Genomic DNA, 23,546 nt, shown 5'->3' with positions numbered 1-23,546 from the left:
GGAGAAAGATGAAGAGACTGAATGACACTGGTACTGCTTCTGGCTCCTCCCTGCTTTTTTTTTTCTCTTGGCAGTATCCATAGACCTGAGGCCAGCAGGATCAGTCCACAGACAACTACTTTAATTTCTCCCTAGCCCAAAAGTAGTCTCTGGGTCAGCTTTCCTTGAGCTGATTCTTGCCCTGCTCTTCTGTTCTACAGGCAGCTCTGGTGTTTTGTTGTGCTCTAAAGAGGTTTGAATCTTAGATTTAGTATGAATAGAATCTTTCCTTCTGTACTTTGTCCAGCATTCCGCTCACATGCTTCTTTCAGCTCAGCATCACCCAGATCTGCCATGGAGTGACCTGGCTTATGTAGGACTGACCCTGCAGTGTCTTAGCTTTTCCCTGGACACAAAGACTCCCCCTATAAGTTGCTAAGCATATTCTTAGAGTTGCTTTTTTGTATCAACAGAAGTGTGGGGCAGGAAAAAGCAGAAATATTGCAATCTGTTTTGTTCAGGATGCTCAGTGTTAGCTGGCGTCCTCAGTTCAAGTAGTCTATTGCTGCACTGGGTGCCATGCTCTGCCTGGAAGCCCAGGCAGTCTGTGCATACTTGGCTTTGCTCTCTGGAGAACAACACTGAACAGTTAAGGAAACTTTCAAATTTGGATGTGGACATTTCTGCTCTTAAGTCCCTTGTCTGATAGAATAGAAAATGCACGCTGGTTTGGAGTTTTTTAAACTTACTGAGAAATTTACCCTTGAGAAAAACAACAGAGAGCAAGATAAAGCTTCTTGCAATTGTTTACATAAAACAGTCTTGAAATCAAAATTCTGTAGAAATCCCTTTCTTGGTGACAATGTGCTTTTGTAAGCAACTCCTCTGATGGAGGAGAGGAAGAAAAACATATCTGTTATTGAGCCTTCTCCTTCTGGCTGTGTACCTTTGACAAGATGAGAAAGCACAGATCGAAGGGATGGAAACATTCAACTAATTTTGCTGCAGTTCTTGGGCTGCTTGGTAGTTGGGCAGTGGGTTGTGATAGCTCCTGCTCTGCCAGGAGTGAGCTGACCACAGGACACTTCGCCTTTCTGAGATACTGGATACTGTGGGCAAGAGGTTTCATCTCACCAGGCTTGTCCTGCCTGATGCCAGTGTCACGTCAAAAGCTGAGAGGAGGGGAGGGCAAATGGTGAAAAAGGGTCATGCGGCACAAGAGAAGGTCTGTCAGGGACTCTGAGGTGTCAAACAGTGAGGGCTATGAGCTGACCGTGGTGTGGACATACCACCATAAGAGCACAGGCTCTGGCTGTCCTGCAGATCCACAGACTTTCTACCTTGTTTATCATCACTGACACTAGGATGGTGCAAACAGAAAATTGGGGTTTTCTTTCGATTCTACACAGTGCATCTCTAGCACCCTGTTTGATCTTCATGGACATAGATTGCTGGGACACTTACATATATATTTGCCAGCTTCCTAACAGTTGAGACAGACCAAATAAACCTTAACACATCTCTGAGGCCTGTTTCAACCACTGACTTTTGGACTTGGGAGCAGACTCTGCTTCACTATTGTGCTTCCAGCTGTAGCTTGCTCACCAGACCTCTTCTGAGGTCACCCTGGTGCAGGAATGCGTCTTTCCCTCTATCAGCTCATGGCAGGAGGGTGTCAAGTCCCCAAATGATGATACAGGTTACCTGTTACGCTGCCTTTTGCTCGTTTTTCATTGACAAGGGAAGTTGGCAGCATGTTGTGAGGAGAAGGATGGGGATTTGAGATAAACTTGATCGTTTGCGACATGCTTCAGGGTAGTACCCTGTTTGCTCTGGGCAGCTGAGTATGAGCTGACCACTGGCATATTCTTGTTTCTGCTTCAGATGGAGAGGCTGAAAGAACACCTTGAAGAGGCACCAAGAGAGAAATGGCTTCAGGCTCTTCTTCCCTGCCTGCAGCTTCGCTTCCAGGTGCTGCAGGGAACATCCAGCCACAACCACCCATCCACTACAAGAGACTGTTTCTGGAGACATCCCACCACCTCCATGAGGAATGGGCGTTCCCCCTCCTGCCCTTGGTTTCGAATCTGGGGGAGCCTGTGCATGGGGATCATCTCCAAAGAAGATTCTCAGCCAGCTGAACAATGGTGAAGACCACATTGGACTAAGGTAGGACCTACATTTTAAAGGCCACCTTACACCTTGTTCTTCACTCCAGCAAGCTTGTCCTTTCCCTTGTCTCATCTCATCACCCTGGCTGAGGGGTTTCAGGGCCCTGCTTGCTGTACTCCATAGAGAAGCCAATTTTCAGCAGAAGGAGGTGATTTCATCTTTGCCTTTGTGTGCAGAGAGAGGGCAGGGCAGAGCACCTGAAGGGACCTGAAGTGCTTGGTCCTCCAGAAACCGTGTGGGAGGTCTGGCTTGCAGTATGCTGGCACATGCTTTCCTCTGCCACCTTTGAAGACTTGGGCGGATTGGAAGGTCTTCATCGCTGAGCTGAGGTGTTTCTCCTGTGTAAAGTAGCTTAATAAGCTGGCAGTCCTTAGTAAAATCTTGTGAAGACCTATAGGCCCTTGCAGATGATGAGGTCCTCTTTAGCTATGAGGGGAGGGAGGGATCTCCTGGCTAAGCCATGGCTGCATGATGCCTGCATCTCGGTGTGACTCACAAGCAGCCTGCGAGACAGAGCCAGGTTGGCTGTAGGCAGGGTTTGTGGTGGTGGCAGGACGTTGCACGGTGTGGTGTGCTGCTCACCACTCTGCCGTCTGTGCCTTGCACCCTCTTGAGTATGGATACTGTGCTTTGTGCTTTCTTTCTGCACTGTCTCTCTTGCTTCTGCTTCATTGCCTGTCCCAACAGTTGTGTCAAGAGTAGGCTGCCTGGCAGAGATGTCTGCTTGGCACTGCGTACAGCCAGTTACTGCTTTTCTCACTGGTTTTCTTTCCTCTCCTTCCTTCTGCATTACCAGGTAGATGTTGGGGCTCTCAGCCCCCATCTCTGAGTGCTCTTTGTAACATCTCTCTTGCTGTCAAACATTTATGCAGCTATTTCCCTGCCTTTGCACTTGAGGCAGGAAAGCAGCAGGATCCAGGCGCTGTGTGCGTGCATCACCTGGGGAGAGGGAGCGCTTCTGGCCCCACGATCTCTACACTTTGCTCTGCCTGCAGCTCCAGAGCATGCCCTTGGAGGGGACTTCCCCTGTCCTAAGGACAGGGTTTGGGACTGTGTTATGACCCAGCAATTAGGGCAAGCCCTGCAGATGAGCAATAGAGGGGATGTATGAATAGGAGGGCTTGGACAGCAATGTACACAGACATGGCCAACTTCATGTTCCTCAAAAAGGTGGAGGGGGAGAAAAGTCTCATGCCTTTGAGCTTTTTATCTTGGCCAGGCGAGAAGAACTGCATGTTCTTCAGAGAAATCTGTTCTTCCCCAGCGTCTATGGCTCTTTTTCGGTGCTCCACCCAGGGCCAGCCCTGACCCTTCTGGCTGCTGAAGGGCATGGCCCAGGACCTGCCTTGGTGGTGGCACCAGCTGCAGGGACAGCAAGGTTTCACTCTAAGGCCATTTTCTGCTGCCTTTTTTTTTTTTGTCAGCAGCTCCCTGCTCTGCTGCTGGCATCTGCTTTGTGTTTCCCCTGCTACTTTTGGTGTCTAAGTTGAAGGCTGTTTTTCAGAATGTACTGATCTATGTTTTTTTTTAATTTTTACCTAAGTTTCATAGTTAGAGGTGTCCCTAGGACAGAGGAGGGAGCCTGGCAAGCAGGTTCCTACTGGGACAGAAGTGATGTTCATGAAGGAAAACATGCAGGTGTTCTCTGAAGATCTGTGTTGCTGTACCGTAAGCCGCAGGTGTTTAGGACAGGCAGGGTGGCACTCGATGTTTCTGCAGCAGAGTCGGGGGGTGCTTGTCCCGATGGTGATGCTATTTACGTTTTGGAGAGGTGAAAACCTTCGACTGTGGGCAAATCGGGTCACGGTGCAGAGCTGCTTTTGGACACCAGGTGGCACATGGATCTCTTGGTTTTGCATGGAGGCTTTGTGTCCCTGCTGCAGCCTGTGTTTACAGCCCTGCTCCAGAGACTTGTCAGAGGGAACTTCCAGTGCTGGGAGTGGATTTTGGGGGGAGCAGAGTCCTGGCTGTGCTCTCGGAGAGGTCAGGGGGTGCCAGTGCAGTGCAGCAGCTGCAGAGCCCGTCAGAGGCCGGTTTCTGGCACGACTGTCACCAGGCTGCAGAGGAGCAGAGTTTGCTCACTGCTGCACACGCGTGCCTTTCCTGCGTCAGCTTCTGCAGCAGCCCAGCAATTCCTCTGCCACCGAGAGTGTGGCCAGGCTGGCGACCAGAGCTGTGGCCAGGCTGGCCCTGCCCCTTCTCTGCCCTAACTCCAGGGGCAGAACAGCCCTGTCACCCCGAGATCCCCTTCATGGGAGGAATTCATTTTCTCTCTTAATTGCTTGTAAAGAATCACATAAAACAAATTTCTGTCTTGTTTTATGTGATTTTTTTTTTTTTTTTTCTTTTACATGCTCCAGCCCTGCTGAGCTGGTGTGTGCCCTGGGGCAATGCTTTCCCTGGCTGTCTTGGTAACACAGTGCCACCTGGGTGCTTCAGCCTCAGGTATGCTGCTCCAAACAACTCATTCTAAGAGCATGCACTTGTTTTCTGTACTGGGTTGTTTTCCATGTTAAACAGCCTGTGGATAAAGTTCCTTCTGCATTATATCTGTTCTATTTTTTGGTAGGTGTATTGTAGAGAGGCAGGAGGCAGTAATATTGAGAGACCATAGCATGGTTTGGGTTGTAGGGACCTTCATGGTCACCTGCTCAAATGGCCCTGCCATGGGCAGGGACATCTTCCACTAGGTGAGGTTGCTCAAAGCCCGGTCTAACCTGGCCTTGAAGACTTTGAGGGATGGGGCATCCATGACTCCCTGGGCGAACTTTTCCAGTGTCTCACCACCCTCATTGTAAAACATTTCTTCCTTGTGTTCAGTCTAGATCTAACCACTTCCAGTTTAAAACCCTTGCCTTTTGCCCTGTCATGACAGGCCCTAGTAAAAAGTCTCTCTCCATCTTTCTTATAAGCCGCTTTCCTTAGCAGCCGTCACTAGCTCCCGTTGCTGTCAGTGCCTGCTAAAACCTCCCTTAATTTCCAAGCACGACTTTAACTGGGCTCAGCTTTAGCTGTGGGCCAGGCATTGCTTCTGCTCTGCCCAGTCCCGCTGCAGCTGGAGCGAATTGGAGCTGAGGGCAGCGTGGAACGGTGCTGGGGTGGGCTTGTGCCCCCCACGCTTGAAGCAGTACCAGGTCTTGGTCCCTTCCCAGTCCCAAAATGCAGCAACCCAGAGTTAATTAACCCAGCTGCAGCTTTTCCTGGCCCTCAGGCTGTTCTGCAGGAGATGTAGGATAAGCTGGGAGAAGGTTTATGCATCCACGTGCATGGATGGGAAATCAGGATGGGAAAATCCTTCTTGCTTTGGGGCTCTGCCCTGTCATTTGCTCTTGTAATTAATGGGAGTGTCCCCACAGACTCTTGCCCTGTCTTCAGCTGCGTTGGGACGAGTCCTTTGCAGCTCCATCCTGCCTCAGTTTCCCTCCTCTCGATTCCCCAGAGCAAACCCTGGGTGCAGTGTTGCTGAATATATCCAGCATGGATGAACAATGCAGGGACAAACCTTGTGGGAGGGACCACAGTTGGAGTTACGGGATGTGAGGAGAGGGCTTCTGAAGTAGGGGGAGCATTTGTGTACCAAATCCTGCTCCTGGGACCCGGTGCTGGTGTCGGGGCAGAGCAGTGGCTGCTTTTACCTTGTGTCCTTCTGTTACCAGGAGCTTGTTCCTGATGTTTGAGAGGCCGTTAGGACAGCCTGGTGTAATTGCACCATCAGACCCTCAGCAACAGACCTGGCAATACTGTTGCTGCTTATTTTCCAGCCCAGTTGCCGGGAGTGCTTTGGGTGCTGTCACGAGCCTGGTTTCCCCCGCAGAGGACACCCAGCCTGTTGGTCTGAGCAGGGGAGCTGCAGCCAACATGCGCTGACACTGGCAGGAGCTGATCTGGGGGCATGCTGCCCAGGCACGTCTGGCTTTCACCCCCCTAAAGCACGTTGCCCACCTTCCCCACCCCTGGGAGGACAAGGGGACCGGGAGGATTGCTTGCTGCATCTTCAGGCACTAACACAGCCTGGGCTGGGTGTCCCACTCCCGGGCTAAGGTGCAGCATGGCCATGGCAGTGTCGTCTTCTCCCCTTCTCTGATCTTTTAGGGACTGAGAGTTTGGGGAGCTGAAAAGTGATTTAAGGTCATCTCCCTCCCTTTGTGCTGAGCGAAGGGACAACTTGCCAGGTGACGACCCACTGAGCGCATTATCGTTACTTGCTTTGGTGGTGGATCTGGGAGAGCCGTTTGTTTTCCAGGGCTGCCCTGGTCCCTGCCTTGCTTCTGCTGTGGGCAGGGCTCTCCAGAGAAGGAGCTTGGGTTTGACCTGGTTGTATGCTTTCTCCAGCTGTCTCACTTTCTCCAGGTTATTCTGCTTTAAAAGTGCTTTTGTCTTCTTCCTTTAAGCTTCTGGGGATTTGCCTTTAGCAGGCAGACACCAGGGAGCATGCTCTGTTTCCTCCTGGAGGTTTGGGCAATGTAAGAGGGGATGTAATGGGAGGAGCAGGTCTCCCTGGAGAACTTCTGAGGAGCAGAGTGGCTGTAGGAGCAGTAAGGACTGTGCACCCCCTGTGGGTGTTCTGGGAAAAGATCAAGGGTAGAGAGGGAGCAGTGGCACATCTTGGTTGTCCTCTGCTGTCAAAGTGCCCCCAAGAAGGAAGGCTGGCTGGCCAGAGACTGAAGTTTCTGGAGATGCCCTGACACCCATGTGCTCTGGATCGACCCTGCAGCACCTGCGGTTACAGAAACACAAAAGCTATTGTTTGGTGCTTTGCCCCAGGGCCAGCCCTGACCCTTCTGGCTGCTGAAGGGCATGGCCCAGGACATGCCTTGGTGGTGGCACCAGCTGCAGGGACAGCAAGGTTTCACTCTAAGGCCATTTTCCGCTGCTTTTTTTTTTTTTTTTTTTTGTCAGCAGCTCCCTGCTCTGCTGCTGGTACTGGAAGCATCTGCTTTGTGTTTCCCCTGCTACTTTTGGTGTCTAAGTTGAAGGCTGTTTTTCTGAATGTACTGATCTATGGTGAATGTACTGATCCCGATGGTGATGCTATTTACGTTTTGGAGAGGTGAAAACCTTCGACTGTGGGCAAATCGGGTCACGGTGCAGAGCTGCTTTTGGACACCAGGTGGCACATGGATCTCTTGGTTTTGCATGGAGGCTTTGTGTCCCTGCTGCAGCCTGTGTTTACAGCCCTGCTCCAGAGACTTGTCAGAGGGAACTTCCAGTGCTGGGAGTGGATTTTGGGGGGAGCAGAGTCCTGGCTGTGCTCTCGGAGAGGTCAGGGGGTGCCAGTGCAGTGCAGCAGCTGCAGAGCCCGTCAGAGGCCGGTTTCTGGCATGACTGTCACCAGGCTGCAGAGGAGCAGAGTTTGCTCACTGCTGCACACGCGTGCCTTTCCTGCGTCAGCTTCTGCAGCAGCCCAGCAATTCCTCTGCCACCGAGAGTGTGGCCAGGCTGGCGACCAGAGCTGTGGCCAGGCTGGCCCTGCCCCTTCTCTGCCCTAACTCCAGGGGCAGAACAGCCCTGTCACCCTGAGATCCCCTTCATGGGAGGAATTCATTTTCTCTCTTAATTGCTTGTAAAGAATCACATAAAACAAATTTCTGTCTTGTTTTTGAGGTTGCTCAAAGCCTGGTCTAACCTGGCCTTGAAGACTTTGAGGGATGGGGCATCCATGACTCTCTGGGCAAACTTTTCCAGTGTCTCACCACCCTTATTGTAAAATATTTCTTCCTTGTGTTCAGTTTAGATCTAACCATTTCCAGTTTAAAACCCTTGCCTTTTGCCCTGTCACAACAGGCCCTGGTAAAAAGTCTCTCTCCATCTTTCTTATAAGTCCCTGTTACATATTGAAAGGCCGCAGTACGGCGTACCCAGAGCCTTCTCTTCTCCAGGCTCAACAACCCCAACTCTCTCAGCCTCTCTCCATAGCAGAGCTGTTCCTAGCCCTCAGAACATTTTGGTGGCCTCCTCTGGACCTGCTCTTACAGGCCCATGTCTGTTTTGTGCTGGGGACCTCAAAGCTGGAGGCAGTCTCCAGGGGGGCTCTCACCAGAGCAGAGAGGGAGAATCCCCTTCTCCACCTGCTGGCCACGCTGCTGGTGATACAGTCCAGGAGACGCTTGGCTTTCCGGGCTGCGAGTGCACATTGCCCGCTCGCATCCCATTTGTCACCCACCAGTACCCCCAAGTCCTTCTCCACGGGTCTGCTCTCAATCCATTCATCCCCCAGCCTGTATTGATATTGGGGATTGCCCCCACCCAGGTGCAGGACCTTGCACTTGGCCTTGTTGAATTTCAGGAGGTTCACACGGGCCCGCTCCTCCAGCCTGTGCAGGTCCCTCTGCATGGCATCCCTTCTCTCTAGTGAATCGACTGCACTGCTCAGCAAGTCTGCAGATGAGACCACGTTGCAGGTGCGCTCAATCCCACTGTCTTATGTCATTGGTGAACATATTAAATAGTATAGGTCTCAGTACGTACCCTTGAGGGACACCACATGTTACTGGTTTCCATTGGGACACTGAGCCGTTGACTGTAACTCTTTGAATGCAGCTATCTAGCCAGTTCCTTATCCATCTAATAAGATCCAGTGCTTTGTGGGAAGTCAGTGACTCCTTAGCTCCAGAAGGCCAGATCCAGAAAGTATTTAGCTCCTAACATGTGGGTAGATACCATTAACAGACTGTGGGACTTTATACACCTAGCGAGGGGTCAGGGTCTTGAACATTTTGTGTGGACCCAAACCAAAGTTTCTCTTGAGAATGAAACTATGGGATTTTCTGAAAATGCTGCCTAGTGCTGTGGACTAGCTCGCAAAATGTATCTTGCTGGTTTGCTCACCCTCCAGGTGCTCACAAATGCATTTAAAGCATCCCTGCATGCTCTTCACATGTCCTTCCTTAGATTTCCAGGCTGCTGCAAGACATTGCTTCCTCTTGCTCACAGATGTCTTGCTGCAGGGATCCCTGGCACAAGTGTCTCCTCTAGCCAATACCTCCCTTCCTTTTCCTTTTCCAGCCTAGTGTCCCCAGCTCCACCACCTCTCTCTGGTGAGGCAGAGGCCTTCAGCATTCTGCAGCTGTAGCTTCTATCTTCCTCAAGCATCCATGCCTATTGTGCCAATGTTTGCTGAGAAGCAGCAGTGAACAGGGACAGAAAATTCTCTCTTCCTCTGTTGCTCAGGAATATTCTCAGACAAAATGGAGAAATCTGCCCACAAACCTGGGACCTGGTAAATCATGATTCAAAAGTGTCTGCTGAGGAGAAAAAATTGGGGGGGCTCACCAGGTGTCCTTCCAGCATCGCAGAACGATTGGAATTCAAAGGGTTCTCTGGAGGTCTCAGATCCATCTGTCCTGCTCCAAGTAAGGCTAACGTGAAAGTTAGAGTCTATTCAGGCCCTTTTGCAGTCAAGTTTGAGTCTCTTCAAGGTCAGAAATTGCCCACTTCTCTAGATGTAACTGGGGTGCCTTCTCCAATGTTTAACCATCCTTGTGAAAATAATTCTCCTATCAAGTCAGGATTTTTCTTGTTGGAGCTGGTGGCTGTTACCTTTTAACCTTCTTCCTGTTCTTGTTTACTAGTTTCTCCTGAAGTGGTGTTGGGGAGCACACGCTAACATCATCAGTGTATTTTGATGGGGCTCTAGGAGCACTGCTGGTGGGAAACTTGAACGTTCATTTGCCTTTGAAAGGAGGCAGAACCTGTTTGGGGAACTTTCACCCTAGATCTTGTAAGTGTTTCATTTCATCTCTGTAGAAGATATGGGGTATCCGCTCCCTGTATCATGCCCTAGGAGAGGGGTTTTGAGTCTGTACCCTGGAGTTTCTAGGAACTGTAGTCACTCCTTGTTGCATGTATGCAACCCAGAAGTGCAGATACGAAAACACTGGCTGGTCTGGGAGGTGTTTGTATGTTTCTGCTTTTTTCTACCTGTGTGTATCAGAGTCCAGAGATAAGAACCACAGCCAGCTCAAAGTTTCTGTAGCACGGCCTTGTATTTTAGCAGCTGATGTTTTCATCTTGCAACAGGCGATGGTGTTGCCTGTATGGCTTGTACTGACCTTTCCTTACACTTTAGGGCAAGCAGCACTTTTCCTGCCATTGCAGTGCCATCCCAGGGGCACCCAGGTGCTGGTTCAGCTGCAGCAGATGTCCTGGTGCAGATATTTTGCTAAGTGGATGTGGCATTCCTAACAGAGGACATGTAAAAGCTCAGTGGGAGCGTGGTCAGGCTGTGACCCAGGGCTGCCTCCTTGGGAATGAGGGGCTGCTGCTGTCCCTATCAGTCGGTGTGTCAGTCGGCTGCCAATGCTCGCTTTTAGGGGTGCTGCGGGTAACGGGTGCGCCCAGCTCTGGAGTGCAGCTCCTGTCTGTCTCGGGCTTTTGCCAGGCTGCTGCCACTGTGAGAAGCACTTGAGCTGTTACTGGTGGGCTCTTTGCAGGTGTGTGGTGCTTACTGGGAGATACTGGGAGCTGGACTGTGCCTGTAGTGCCCACAGTGTGCATCCCTGGTGTTCGCACTCGGGTGTCAGTACTGGACAGTGATTTTATTTGTAATTTGAGCTTCGAGAGGCCCCTGGGTGAACCCCAGGTTAGGGCCAGGGGTGCCCTAAGGTTTTCTGGCTTAACGTGGGTCTTGGAGCTTGTCTGGCCTTGAAAACTGGGGGGGTTCCTCTGGGATCCCCTTGCTGTGTGGTAGCATTTCCAGGTCCCTTGCAGTGCTGTTTTCATCCGCCAGATGTGCGCAGTTGAGCCGTGTTGGCTCCGTTCCTGGGGATGAGGTCAGAAGCTTGGGATTGGGAGAAGGGATCAGCTGTTTTCCTGACGAGGGGCTGACGCAGCCCTGCATCCACCCCTGCATCCCCGCCTGCATCCCCCCGTATCCCCCCCGTGACCTCCTTTTGCAGACAAAGAGGGGAAGTGCTGGCTGCGCACGCATCCTGCCCTGTGCTGCTGGCAGCCCCAGCCCCCCCGGCCTTGTGCTCAGCACCCCCCTCCCTCCGTCCCCGCTCTGAACCTGGAAAGAACAGCTCAGCTCCCATTTCAAGGAGCCTTTGTCCTGTCAGACAGCCTTCTTTGGGTGATTTGTCTTTCTTTTTTCTGCCTGTGGCAAGACTGTAATTGGGAGGGGGTCTCCATCTGCTGCTTTGGGGAATGGGGGGGGCGTGCAGGGAGAAATCACCTGCCTTGGTATACAAAGGCAGCACTTGCCCCCCTCCCCTGGCCGGCATCACCAGCCTTTTGGGTGCTTAGTTATTAGGCAGTCTGAGAGCAGGAGCGGGGATTAGCAGTGTTTTGTGCCATTAAATGAAACGGGGATCTCTGGAGCATTGTGCAAGCCCCTCTCTACATCCCTCAGTTGTGGAGCTCCCCACATCTCTCCCGTGCAGCCATTCCTGCCCTATGCTCTGAGCCATTGCTGTTGTAGTGCTCCTCTGTTCCTGCACCCCCCAAACCCCCTTCCCTGCTGACATTACAGGCTCGGGTGGCTGCCCAGCAGTGCCAGCGTACCCCAGTCCTGGGCTTGCACAGAGCTCTGCCCGACTCCATCGCTCCTGCCCCATGGCACTGTCTTACCAGGCTGGGGTCCACCCTGATGTCTCACTTGTGTTTTCCCAGCACTCCCAGACTGAGTCACCTAGGGTGTGCTGGGAATACACCCGTGTTTAGTAGCCCCAAAGCAATATTTTGTAATTTTTTTTCAGTCCCCCATTGCTCACAGGATGAGGTGTTCTGGCACTTCATCTTTTGATACCCCTTCCTATGCGGCAGCACTGCAAAAATGCCTGCTCTTCAGCACACCCGTGATGCTGATCCCCCTGCCCTGGCAGCCAGTTCCGACCTGCCAAGCTCCCTAGTGTCCCAGTGCCAGCCTTGCTTGTCTCCTGTCATGCAGGGGGACATGCCCGTAGGTTTTTCAGCTGCAGAAATGACAGTAATAAAATCAAGCCTCCCTGGGTGTCCCATCCCAGGTGTCTCTCACAGAAAGGGCCCTTAAAGGTATTTTTGGAGTTAGTCATATAGCCAGTGGGACTTTCTCTGTGCAGCGTTGTGATGTGTAAGTGCTGATACCCCAGAAGCAGCACTTCCCAGGCTATGTCCTTGTGGGCTGGATGTGTGCGGTTATGGTACCGAAATGTGTGCTGGGCGCCCCACTCCTGGCTGAATTTAATCCTTTGGTGTTAGGATTTTACCTGCAGTCACCTGTATAAGTGCTTTCTCTCTGTCTGTCTTTCTCTTCATTTTTTTTCAAACTCCTTGCTTTTCTTCCTTATCCTCCTTGGTGTTTAAATTACCACAAAGGACTTAGGATCCTGGATCTATGTGTGGTTTCCGTCTCACGGCTAAGTGGTGCCTTTTGGCCCTTTTTGAAATGATCTTGGGAAAACTTCTTGTGAGATTCGCTTGGGAATTTAAACCTCAGATTCAGCTGGATTTGGCCCTATGCTTGCATACGCCTGGCTTGAAAGTTGGATGCTCAGGGAGCAGCTTGCAAGGTATCCTTGTGCTGGTTTTGCATGTACCCTTTCATCCCTAAATCTTTCCTAGGGACAACATCTGGTCACCCTGTTTCAGGTGGGTGCTGGTTCTCCCCTCATGTCCATCTTCAGCCCTTTCTCTGATCCCTGGGCCTGGGCATGTTCCCACAAGAGGTAACACCAGGCTTCGGGCACTTACCCTGATATGGAATTTAATACAGGAGAAATTTGGTGTTTTTTCTCAAACCTGGAAAAATATGTAAACATGGAAGGTGGCAACATTAGTTGTTGGGAGTTGTATGTGTGAAACACGCTTGTTTAAATACAAAATACTATCCTTTTCCTAAGAATCGTGGATGTAACACAGTGAAGAAAAGCAGAATATAAGTGGGGTGGTGGGGAGAGGCAACCAGGAGAGCTCAGGAGGCAACAAGGCTGCAGAAGTTTTTTAAGCAAATATTTTGGCTATAACAACAATTTAAATGACCCAGTAGGGGCTAGTTGGAGTCTCTCTTTCTGCCTGGAGCCTGTGGGGCTGGAGCAGGGCTGGAGAGCTGTTTCCCCCCCCCCAAGCCAGCCCATCCAGCGCCAGAGGGTGCTCATGCACCACCGTGCAAATCCTTCTCCTCCCTCAGCCATCTTAGGCAAAATATTTTCCTTCCCTGCAGTCTCCATTTTATGTTTCTGACGCAGAAAATGAAAAGGTCGGCAAAGAGGGGGAGGACATGGGAGGAGCAGAACATGCCGAGGCAAAGCTTGGCAGCAGCTTTTCCAGCGCTGGGGTGGGATGTGGGGCTGGGGTGGGGGGAGGCAGTGAGCCCTGACTTGTAGCCAGGGGGATGCAGAGCAAGGGGCTCTCTGCGGGGGTTGCCAGAACTGGGGAACGCAGACAGAGTGGATCTGCAGAGAGAGATTGTGTTTCAGATGAAATACTGCTTGGAACCCCCCACCCCCCCACCCCAGCCCCTGCCAGCCCCTGAGACTGGATGGTGCCCTCCCTCCTTCCATCCCTCACTGTCACAGGATGCTCTAGCTGCAATATTGCTTTTTTTAACCCACATCTCCATAGGAAGCTAAGCAGACCCCACAAACTGCCTGGAAGCAGGATGGCGCTAAGGTTTTGCTGCAGACCTGCTCTTGTCTGGGCTCCCCAGATGAGAGGGACTTTCCTGTTTTCTTTGTTCAGGACACAGATCTATTCTTGCTCTTTTTTTCCTTCCTGCCTGTGCATATTGCAGGGGATGGGTTGTTGCCCCAGGTTCGTTACCAACAAATTCTGGCAGCGGCACCTTTCCCAGCTGTGTGGAGAGCCCCAGGAGAACTGCCAGCATCTGATATTGAGTAACTATTGTCAGCGTCTTTATTTGTAGTAACCATTTTTGTGTTATTCGTCACTACATCCTTCGTGTTGTACAGTGGAGCGCTTAGGGGCGAGCAGGCATTTCCCAATCCAGGACGTGAAGCAAGCTGGCAAACCAACTGCTGTAGGCTTCTCCAACAGTGAACTTCACTGAACCAACTAAGCAAGGATGGTGCGGGCTCAAAGATGGACTCGTGTAACTGTGGTCCTGGTCACTGCCTCTTTGCAGGCTCTTTCTCCGCAATGAGCACAGCCCATCTCTCCCTTCCATGAGAGGCAGTTGGCAGGAGACAGTTTTGTGAACCTCTGTAGGGCTCCTGAGTTTGTTTGCAGCTTTTTTTCAGACTAAGGAGTGCAGTTTAAGGGTTTTCTTTTGTGGCATCTGTTGTTGCAATACCCGAGAACCAAATTGCTAGGTCCTCACCCTTACAGGTATGTGCACAGAGATAGTAGCTGGTGTAAACGCATCCAACTAATTTCAAATGAGCTGAAGCTGCCAGCTCTGAAACCTGCTGGAGGTGTGGATTAAATACTTAACAATTTGGTCCAAGTGCATCAGCAAACTTGAACAGAAATCCCTGGGAAAGCTGACTTGTTTAAAGTCTGTTTAGATGACTCTGCCCAAGCAGCTCATCTGTCAGTGACAGGGAGGTGGGGGACATCCCTGCAGGACTGCTCAGTCACTCCTTGTTATAGAAATTTGTTCCTTCCACGTAGGTGAATCCTGGTTGCTCTTGTGCTTATTAAGTCCTAGGCCCAGTTTATTCTCAAGTTCTTATATCCCTTTTTGTTGCTTTCTGAGAAATGTGATTTTGCAGTTTAATGGAGCTTTTTGTTTTGCTTTTACTAACTGCTCTGTGCTTTTTCTTTGTTTCTTTCCCACGGCCATGCACAAGAATGATTTTCAGGAAGATAATAAACATCGTAAGAGCTGCTGTGGTTTCTGGGGATAGTTAGATGAGTATCTTTTCCTTTAAATATCCTAAGCCAAAGCGCCCTTTGTTTGTGATCTTGTGCATGCCCGCATGTACGAAAATAGGTCAGCGATTCTGTGCCGGCAGCAGCCGTGCTGTCTGCTTGCTAGCCCAGGGCGTCAGCCCGTCTGCAGGAGGAGGCACGGAGGAGCAGCACAGCCATAGGTCAGCTCCGAGGGAGGGATGCTCATTCTCCCCTGCCTTGTTACTGGGCAGCATGCTGCCTTTCGGACTGGCGAGCAGGCTGGGGGACAGTGCTGGGAGTGCTACAGGCTTCTGCAGCCCCCTCGTCCAAGCTGTCGAAGGGTGAGCACCCGGCGGAGCTGGTCAGGGTTGCATTTCTGTGCTGCTTCTCCCCCTCCCCGTGGTTGAGGTGCAGCAGGAAGGGGTGTCTCGGCTTTTGTGATCACCCTGGGATGGGCGCAGACCCCCCTGCTTGTTCCAGCCTGCGGTGAAGCAGCGAGTTTTTAGGCATCCAAGCAGTGGGATGCCTCAGTCATCCCTCTTATCGTGTGGAGCTGGCAGAGGCAGTTGGAGTTGCAGGATGGGGTGCAAACACTTTCCATGCTCCTCTGTGCGAGTCCCAGGAGTGTTGGTGGGACTGTTCATGTTCCCAGAGAAGGAGGTGTCTATGACAGCTTGACTTTGGTGCAACACAGAGGAGGGGGCCATTAACAAGGGGCAAAAAGTCTAGGGACTATGATGATGTTGGGCATATTTCAGTCACTCTTCCAGCATCAAACCTGCAAACACATCTCCTGAAACGCTTGCCCTCATGCCACTCCACAAATCCTTTGGTGTTCGGTGTCTTGCACTGAGCTTTGATGTACAGGTGGATACTGTGGATATTGTCAGGCCTGAAGTATCTGCATTAATTTAAGGCAATAGATGTCTTTAGCGAGGTTATCTTGCTCTTTATGGGAGAGTCACCTGTGTCCGTGTCTGTAAACACCAGGGAGAGTAGTGCTCTGATCTTTCCCTACCCTTTCGTAAAGATGTTGCATGAAGCAGCCAGAGCTTTGGTACTTAGTAAGAGGGCAGTTCTGGTCAGCCGTTGACTGAAGAAAAGCTGCGTGGTTACCCACGGGATAACTCCTTCAAGAGCTCATGGCTTACCTGCGTTTGCTGTACTCGGAAAAGAAAGGTGAGGAGGGTGAGAGAAGAAAGAACCTCCAAAGAAGAAAGGGGAAGGAGCTGCACTTGCTGAGTTTGGACAATCCTCTGCCAGTAGGACCAAGTCAGAAACCTCTTCTCTTTGGTGCTCATCGGAGAGTTGTTCTTAAAGCTTTCACCTGTGCTTCTTCCTGGGCCCTGGCAGATGTTTTCCTGGGGTTTCTCCACTTGCTTTATGAAAAGATCAAGACTGTGGTCCTGGAGCTGGACAAGACTGTGCTGAGCACTAGTGTGGTGCAGGTGAGTTTCTGCACCTGCCCTTTTGTGTAAGGATGGGAGAGAGGCATATAGTCAGGGAGCTATTTGTACTCTGCATCTCTTCAGCTTTGCCCTGGTGTGGGTCTAGGCAGTTCTGTGCCACTGGTTTGTGCACTTCTCTTGCAGAACTTGCTCAAGCTGCTGCCACAGCTGGTGAAGCTCAGAAAAATGCAGGTCTGGCAGAGTATGGGTATTTTGGGGTTCTGTTGAGTGACTTTTCCTCTAGTCAGACAAATAGAAGTCACATCAGCATCTGCCCCTAATAGAAAAATTGCATTTTTTCACTGTTTTGTTCCTTGTGTGATGCCCCGCTCCACTTCCCGCTTCATGCTCCTTGCAGTCTCTGCATCTCCCCTGCGCAAAAGATGATGAGACAGGCTAACACACATACAGATTTATTCTCAGAATCTGGTGCTAGTGGTAAACATCAACTACAGCAGTAAAAGTTCCTTTTTGGGGTGTAAGGAGGGGGAATAAATGAGAGAAAAGGGAAAGGGAAAACTCTTCCCAGTGGCCACCTAGGATGTGAAACAGCAGGAGTCTCCTTGAATAAGCACTTTCTCCAGTGTAGCAGGGAGTCCCCTAAATGCATTTCCTACAGTAATTCTTTGGACTCTTCAGGTCTTGCTGTCTCCCTATTGTCAATCTTTAGGCTCAGAGTGTTGATTGGAGCAAGCTTTGATAAGGTGCAGATGTTGCAGCGCTAATTGCCCATTAAGCTTAGTGCTGCCCATCCTTGGGTGATCTTTAGTGGTTGCTTTAATGACCCTTGTCTCCTATTGTTGTCTCCTGAGGGCCCTGGTACAAGGTTACAGCTCACAGCACAAAGCAAGGGCAGGAAGAGGAAGGTCAGTTCTCTCATCAGTGGTAATTAACTATTCTACTCTAATTGTTTCCCATTGCAACACACAGCACAACAGACCTGAGCTGCGGGGCTGATCTAGGGGAGATAAGGGAGAGGCTCCAGAGTTACACAGGTTATGGCACTGTGTGGGCTGAGGATTAGTTTTAGGTCTCAATTTGTAAGCCCTTCCATGCTGCCAAGGAAAACAACACTGGAAAGTCTCTTCTGCCTGGTCTGTCTGCTACACACACTGTCTTACAGTAGGCACTTTATTTCTGTACTCTCCTTTTCTTCCTTATGCTGCTTCCAATAATGTTTTTTAGCATCCTTGTGACCAACCATTGATGAATTTAAATTATGTGCTTAATTTGTCAAAAAAAAAAAGGCTACCAATGTCTTTAACCTGCTTGGACAGCAGTAATTGTCTTTGGGCTGCTTAATTCATACCAGCTCTATTACCTGAGTTTCTAAATAGACTGACTCTCTCTTCCTGTAGCGAAGGCAGCTTTATTATCAGTTTGATGTAGGGGAGTCTAGATGAGTAAATTTTGGACTTGATGGATTTTTAAGATCCAAACAATATCTGTTCTTATATAGATGTTCCAGAAAATCTATGCTCCCTGTCCTTGTTCCCTGTGTACAAACTTTCATAAAGTGTGTGGTTGCTTGGCTTCACACCCCCACTCCCCACTTTTTTTAAAGGCAGGAGCTCCCTATTTGTCTTCCCAAAACATCTTGAGAGGGTCTCAGTTGTCCTATTTTTTAAGATACAGAACTCTAAGTTGTCCACATAGGAGAAATCTAATGTTTGAAATGCAAAAGCATCTGGTAAAACTCAAATGGAATAAGTAATTTTCTCCTGCCACATTTAATTAAAAAAAAAAAAAAAAAACAAAAAAACAAAAAAAACCAAAAAACCAACCAAAAACTGGCCATGCAATGCCAGTAGGAAACTCCGATCACAATTTTTTTTTTCCCTTTCTTCAGTGCAAGAAGTCTTCAGATTGTCAGATCTAAAAAGCATCCTTTAGCAGAACAGTTAAGTTTTCAGTCCCATTTAGCCTTGCTGCAGGGTAACGGGCAAGAAGAGAGCAAGGTGAGGAATGGGAAGAGCAGGACCCCATGTCTGATGAATTCTGCATCAAGGAGAATGGGCTGACTAGGAGTTAAGACCATGACCTCAAATGAGAGCACTGCTGCTTGTCAGAAACAGGGGAGTAGAAAATAAATCTGATCTTGTTCCTAATGATGGAACATTTACAAGGTTTGAGAAGTACAGGAAGGATGAAATACCTCAGAAATGCCTGTTCCTGTAGTTTTTTTACTTTTATTGATCAGAGTACCATTTTTACAGTTAAGATGCATTCAGGCCTTAGAAGGACCCTATCCGAGAAGGATGATGATTCTGCCATTGCTCGACCCTTGCCGATGCTCTTTCTGGAAGCATCCCCTCCTGTGTCCAGCTGTGTGTAACCTGTCTAGTGTCTGCAGCCTGAACTTAGTCTCCTTCCTCCTCCTCAGCTCCTGGATAACCTTATAAGACCATTTGTGACTGTGATAACGTACACTCGGTCTGAGGTCTTCTGACAAGGGTAGATTTAAATTAGATATTAGGAAGAAATTCTTCACTGTGGGGGTGGTGAGGCACTGGAACAGGTTGCCCAGAGAAGTTGTGGATGCCCCATTCCTGGAAGCGTTCAAGGCCAGGCTGGATGGGGCTTTGAGCAACCTGGAAGGTTGGAAGGTGTGGAAGGTGGAAGGTGTCCCTGCCCCATGGCAGGGGGGGTGGAACTAGATGATCTTTAAGGTCCTTTCCAACCCAAACCATTCTGTGATGATTCTGCTTCCTGGTAACTTGCCCAAGGATGGAATCTGAATGCAAAACTGTTCTGGAGACAAAAGCTGCCTGTTCATAGTTCTGGTTGCTGTAATAGGTTGGGAAGCAGCACAAGTAATGAGCAGTTGTTTTTCAGTAACTGCCTGTATTCAGTCATGTGGGAGTCCAAAAAGCAGAAGGTCTCACCTAGCAAGCTGCTTCAGACATGTGCCTGTGCTGCTGCAGGACCCTGTGGCATGGACATGCTCAGTGACGGTCCCTTGAGACGTGGTTGGTCGGTGCTCATCTCGGGAAGCATCTCCTTTATCTCTGTTTAAACACATCTTTCTGCCTTATTCTCCTGCTGATTTCTGTGCTTGTTGCTGTGTTGGACTCTGGCTCAGGTCAGCAGGAAACAAGTGCTTGATAGGTCTGAAGTATGCGGGACTGCAGGCATGACTTTAATGCTTTCTGCATTTGATCTTACAAGTGGGAGGTGGTGATGGCAAAGAAAAAGATTGCTGCCTGCCAGTCCTAGTGCCTCCATGCATCCTGCACCTACTCACTTACCTGCTGCCTCTGGCACTAAGACCTAATTTACTTTCTTTTGCTTGGTAGAGTGGGCCTGAGCATGATACGGTGTGTGGGCTCAATCTCTGCAGACAAAAGCAGGACCTAACATGTAGGTCTCTGAGGGATGATAGCTCTGGAATAGCTTGGGGACTGTGGAGCAGGTCTGTACAGAACTAGAGAAATCGGCTTCCTGCGAGGTGAGTGCTTTTCTGTGGGCAGCTCAGGGAACTGGTTGGTACCCTCTGGGTTTGTTTCCCAGCCACCTGCTTGTGGGTGGCTAGGAAATACACCCAGAGGATTTCCAGCACCTGGAAATACCTGCTGGCTAGGCTTTCAATGCCTTCTGTACAGTCCTGTTTTCCTGACCAGTTTTTTTCATGACCAGCTCCAAGACACAAGGTCCTGGGATCAGAAGTGATCCCAGTGAAGGCAAGATGTTTGCTGTGGCTGGGGAACAGGGGTTTGGATCTCAGCTGCTCTGAGCAAAGACAATTTTGGCTCCTTGCTGTGTCTGTGGCTGTAAAGCCTGAGGCTGCAACCCAAAGATGCCTTATTTGTGGTGTTATAGTAGAAGCCTTTTTCCTATTAGTGCTGCAGGTGTGCTGTACTGCACAGGGTGGCAAAGGAAAGAAACATCGATGAAACAAGCGGATGTGATGCCTGGAAGGAACGTTACCTATTGTTTTGTCCTGTGATAAAAGACTGGTGATGCTGAGTCAGTGTCCAGGGAGGAAGGAAAGCAAGAGGCAGCAGCAGGATGCTGACTGCAGATGTATCCGTCCCTCAGAGGATGAAAGCTCTCTGCCGAATGCCTGACTGCTTCCCTGACACGTACCCCTGGTGCTCTGCTCTTTCTCTTACCTGGTCTAATATTTATATGCAGCTAATAAGCCTTCTTCTAACATACAGTAACATCTCCAGTATAACTCTGTCCCATACCTTGTCCCAGACTGCTGAGCCAGCCCCGCTGTGTTGTACTAGAGTTGGGCAGGTCGCTTCATGGCGTCTTTGCGCCTTTCTCTGGGGCTGTCAGTCTTTAAACAGCTTTAAACAGTAGGTCCAAAGAAATGACCTTTTTATCTTATTTTAGAGACTGGAGATTGTTAAAGCATGCAGACCTTTCCTGTTGTGTGTGTGTCCCATACCAAACTACTGAAAAAAAAAAAAGAAAAAAAAAAAAGGTGGGGTGGGGACCCTTGGTGCTGGCTTGGTTTGTATTTATGCTGCAGAGCTCTCTCATCTGCCTGTGAAATGCACATGAGCATATGTATGAGCAAGCTTTGCCCTTAGTCTGAGCACACACACTATCCAGGAACAGAAAGGACCACTTATCCTGGGAGATCTGCTGCTGAGAGAGCACTGAGGTGTTGCCTGAAGCAGTTAATTATCCGGAGAGGGGGCGGGATTTGCCTGGATCTGAACGGGGGGGGGGAGGGGGGGGGGGGACGACACTTCTGGCAGTGAGGTCGAAGGGATTTTCATGGGGTACGTCTGGAGTACTGATGACAGTTGCAGGGTAAAAACTATGTTCATGCTTAAAGCAGATATTTTAAGAATCTCCTCTATTTTTGTCTTTTTTTTGAGTGTCTGCTGAGAACTTGAAGAAAAGCTTAAACGTGACAAAAGAACAGATTTTTGAATGTGCAGTGTAATATTCTGAACTTTCCAGCTGACACAAATGAGAGTGACGACAATTTTATGGGAAAAAAATACAATATCCTTTTGCTTTTAGGAAGAAAAATGTTTCAAAGTGGATGTGAGCTATGGCAAAAGGGATTTACAGGTCTCGGCAAAGATTGGAGAGAGCGAGCAGAAGGGTCTGTCGTGGGAAAAGGCATTTCTGTTGTGGTGTGGACCACAGAGTGTTCAGCATCATGGTCTGGTGATGGTGGCATCTGTGCTACTGCTGAAACCTTTGAGTGGAGAGAAACCACAACAGAGGTTGAATGTTGCAGTACTCTGTGGTCTGTTGCTCACTCTGATGTTTTCCACCTGATGTTTTGTTTATGGTCCTTGACTTGTGGGTTTCACAACCTTGTTAAGGATGCCAAGACACAGCATGAGAAGTTGCAAATGATGTTCTCAAACACAGAGGACTTTTATACGGTACTGGGCCAGTACTTTTTGTTTGACCCCCAGAAAATGACTGTTGATAGTGTCTTCATAGAACTGAAACAGGTTTCTGGTGAACAAGATGCACTTTTCTCCTCTTAATTCTTAAGTGTTTCCTCCATTGCCCAGACCTGCCATGCTTCTTACTCCCCCTCTTCCAAAGAGGGATGTTAACTGCTTTTGTGGGGTTTTTCCCCCACCCAATCATCCTGCAGCCCCCAAGCAGCTCTTTCTCCTGTTCTGCAGCAAGCTGTCATGGAGAATCAGAAGCGGCATGAAACAGATAATATGTTGTGCAAAGCTCCTGAAGGAGGAGGCAGAGAAGAAACACCAGGAGTGACAGCAGCAGAGAACAGCTGGTAGACATGAATGCAGGTATGAGATGCAATTAGGTGTTTGGGACAGCAGAAGTTTTGGACTGGATGCAAAGCCCTACTAATAATGTGTGCAGAGAGCTACAGGTGAAGAGAGAAATGCTCTGGAGCTGGATTCCCAGGGATGGAGGCATGGGACAGCATGAGTGGTATTACTCTCTTCTTTACTGAGAGGATAAGTCCTGAGAGCAGCACTTTGCAGGTTTGCCTGGAGAGCTTTAAACATACGTTTTAGACAAGCCACAGTAAACCCATTTTCAGCAATGTACAAAGCCTACTAAGGTACAGAGAACCTTGCCAAACCTGAAGGCCTTCCTGAGAGGCTTTTTCCCTGTATAAAATGCAGCAATTTGCATGACACACCAAAAGCCCATACAGCCATTGCATGCTGTAGTCCTGTACTTCATCTCCTCCCTTGTTTTCTTGGGAGTCTCAGTGGCTATTAGCATCACAGCTCTTCTCCCCGCTTCCCAAGCATTATGCTGTGCTCTTTTAGTGTAGGAGTCGGGCATTAGGCTCCTCTATCCCAACCACATACATTTCAGATTTCTTTGCAAATGTGTTTTAGAAGGGAGCAGGGGGAGAGGCCATAAACAGTCTTACGAGCTTTCCCAGCACTGCAGCCTGAAATTTGGGAGTACCTAAACCAGTGGGATAGCCTTGCGATGATTGTGCAGACTCAGGTTCCTCATTCCTCACCCCATCTGTGCTTTTACCTGTGAGTGAGTGAATCCTACAATAGCAGGTACTCCTGCATCAAAGCTGTAGTGCTTTCTGGGAGCAGAGTGGACCTGATGTCCCTCCTGGCACTGCCCGATGAATGGCAATACCATTCGGATGTTAGTGTCGTCCACTTTCCTTCCTAGCTCCATACATGCTCAGGGACATGGGTGTAGATCTAACCCTGTCACTTTCCAATAAAACAGCCATTTCCATTACCTTTTTGCAACATTACCTGTTATAGTAGGATGTTAACGAGTTTAAGGTTGGAAGCCTCCTGAACGTGTAGCTACTATAGTCACAGGCCTGAAAGCCCACACAAGTGACAAGTGACCCATCTCAGCAGTTGTGGTTAGTCTGAATTCAGCCTTCTGCTTGGCCCAGGAGGTTAACGTGACTCTCTGAGTGCCCTGTGCCGTCCCCACAGCATGGGCTTTCTCCCTTAGTCTGCTCCCTGCTACCAGATGCATTCTTCACTTCCAACATATGGACTCAATTACTGTCCCTCTCCCTTGATTTCCTGCCTCTTTGGGTTTCCTGAAATGCATCCCCTCCTCCTAGCAGCTTGAACTCCCGCAGTGAGATGCTTTGCAAGCTCTCACATTCCTCCCTCCCTCCCGCTATTTTGCTGCCTCTGACAAGGTGGTCGTGATCCAGAGCACACACAGGTAAGGCTGTCGAGCCACACTGTCACTGTAGCTGAGCCCAGGTACCCCAAAGGC

At 49.7% G+C, this 23,546-nt stretch overlaps 1 protein-coding gene across 2 annotated transcripts in view; it reads left to right on the top strand.

Moving 5' to 3' along the window:
• The window catches only part of HDAC3 (histone deacetylase 3), a 61,652-nt gene that overhangs the window by 26,442 nt on the left and 11,664 nt on the right, over positions 1-23,546 (top strand). For both annotated transcript variants that reach the window (XR_007509736.1, XR_007509735.1), the window contains 2 exons: positions 1,864-2,148; positions 21,203-22,105. The gene's annotated coding sequence lies outside the window, so the exon portion shown is untranslated. The remainder of the gene's footprint in view (positions 1-1,863; positions 2,149-21,202; positions 22,106-23,546) is intronic.

This window comes from Accipiter gentilis, chromosome 26 (assembly GCF_929443795.1).
Source record: "Accipiter gentilis chromosome 26, bAccGen1.1, whole genome shotgun sequence".
Taxonomy (NCBI): domain Eukaryota; kingdom Metazoa; phylum Chordata; class Aves; order Accipitriformes; family Accipitridae; genus Astur; species Astur gentilis.
This window is presented reverse-complemented; position numbering and strand designations above follow the sequence as displayed.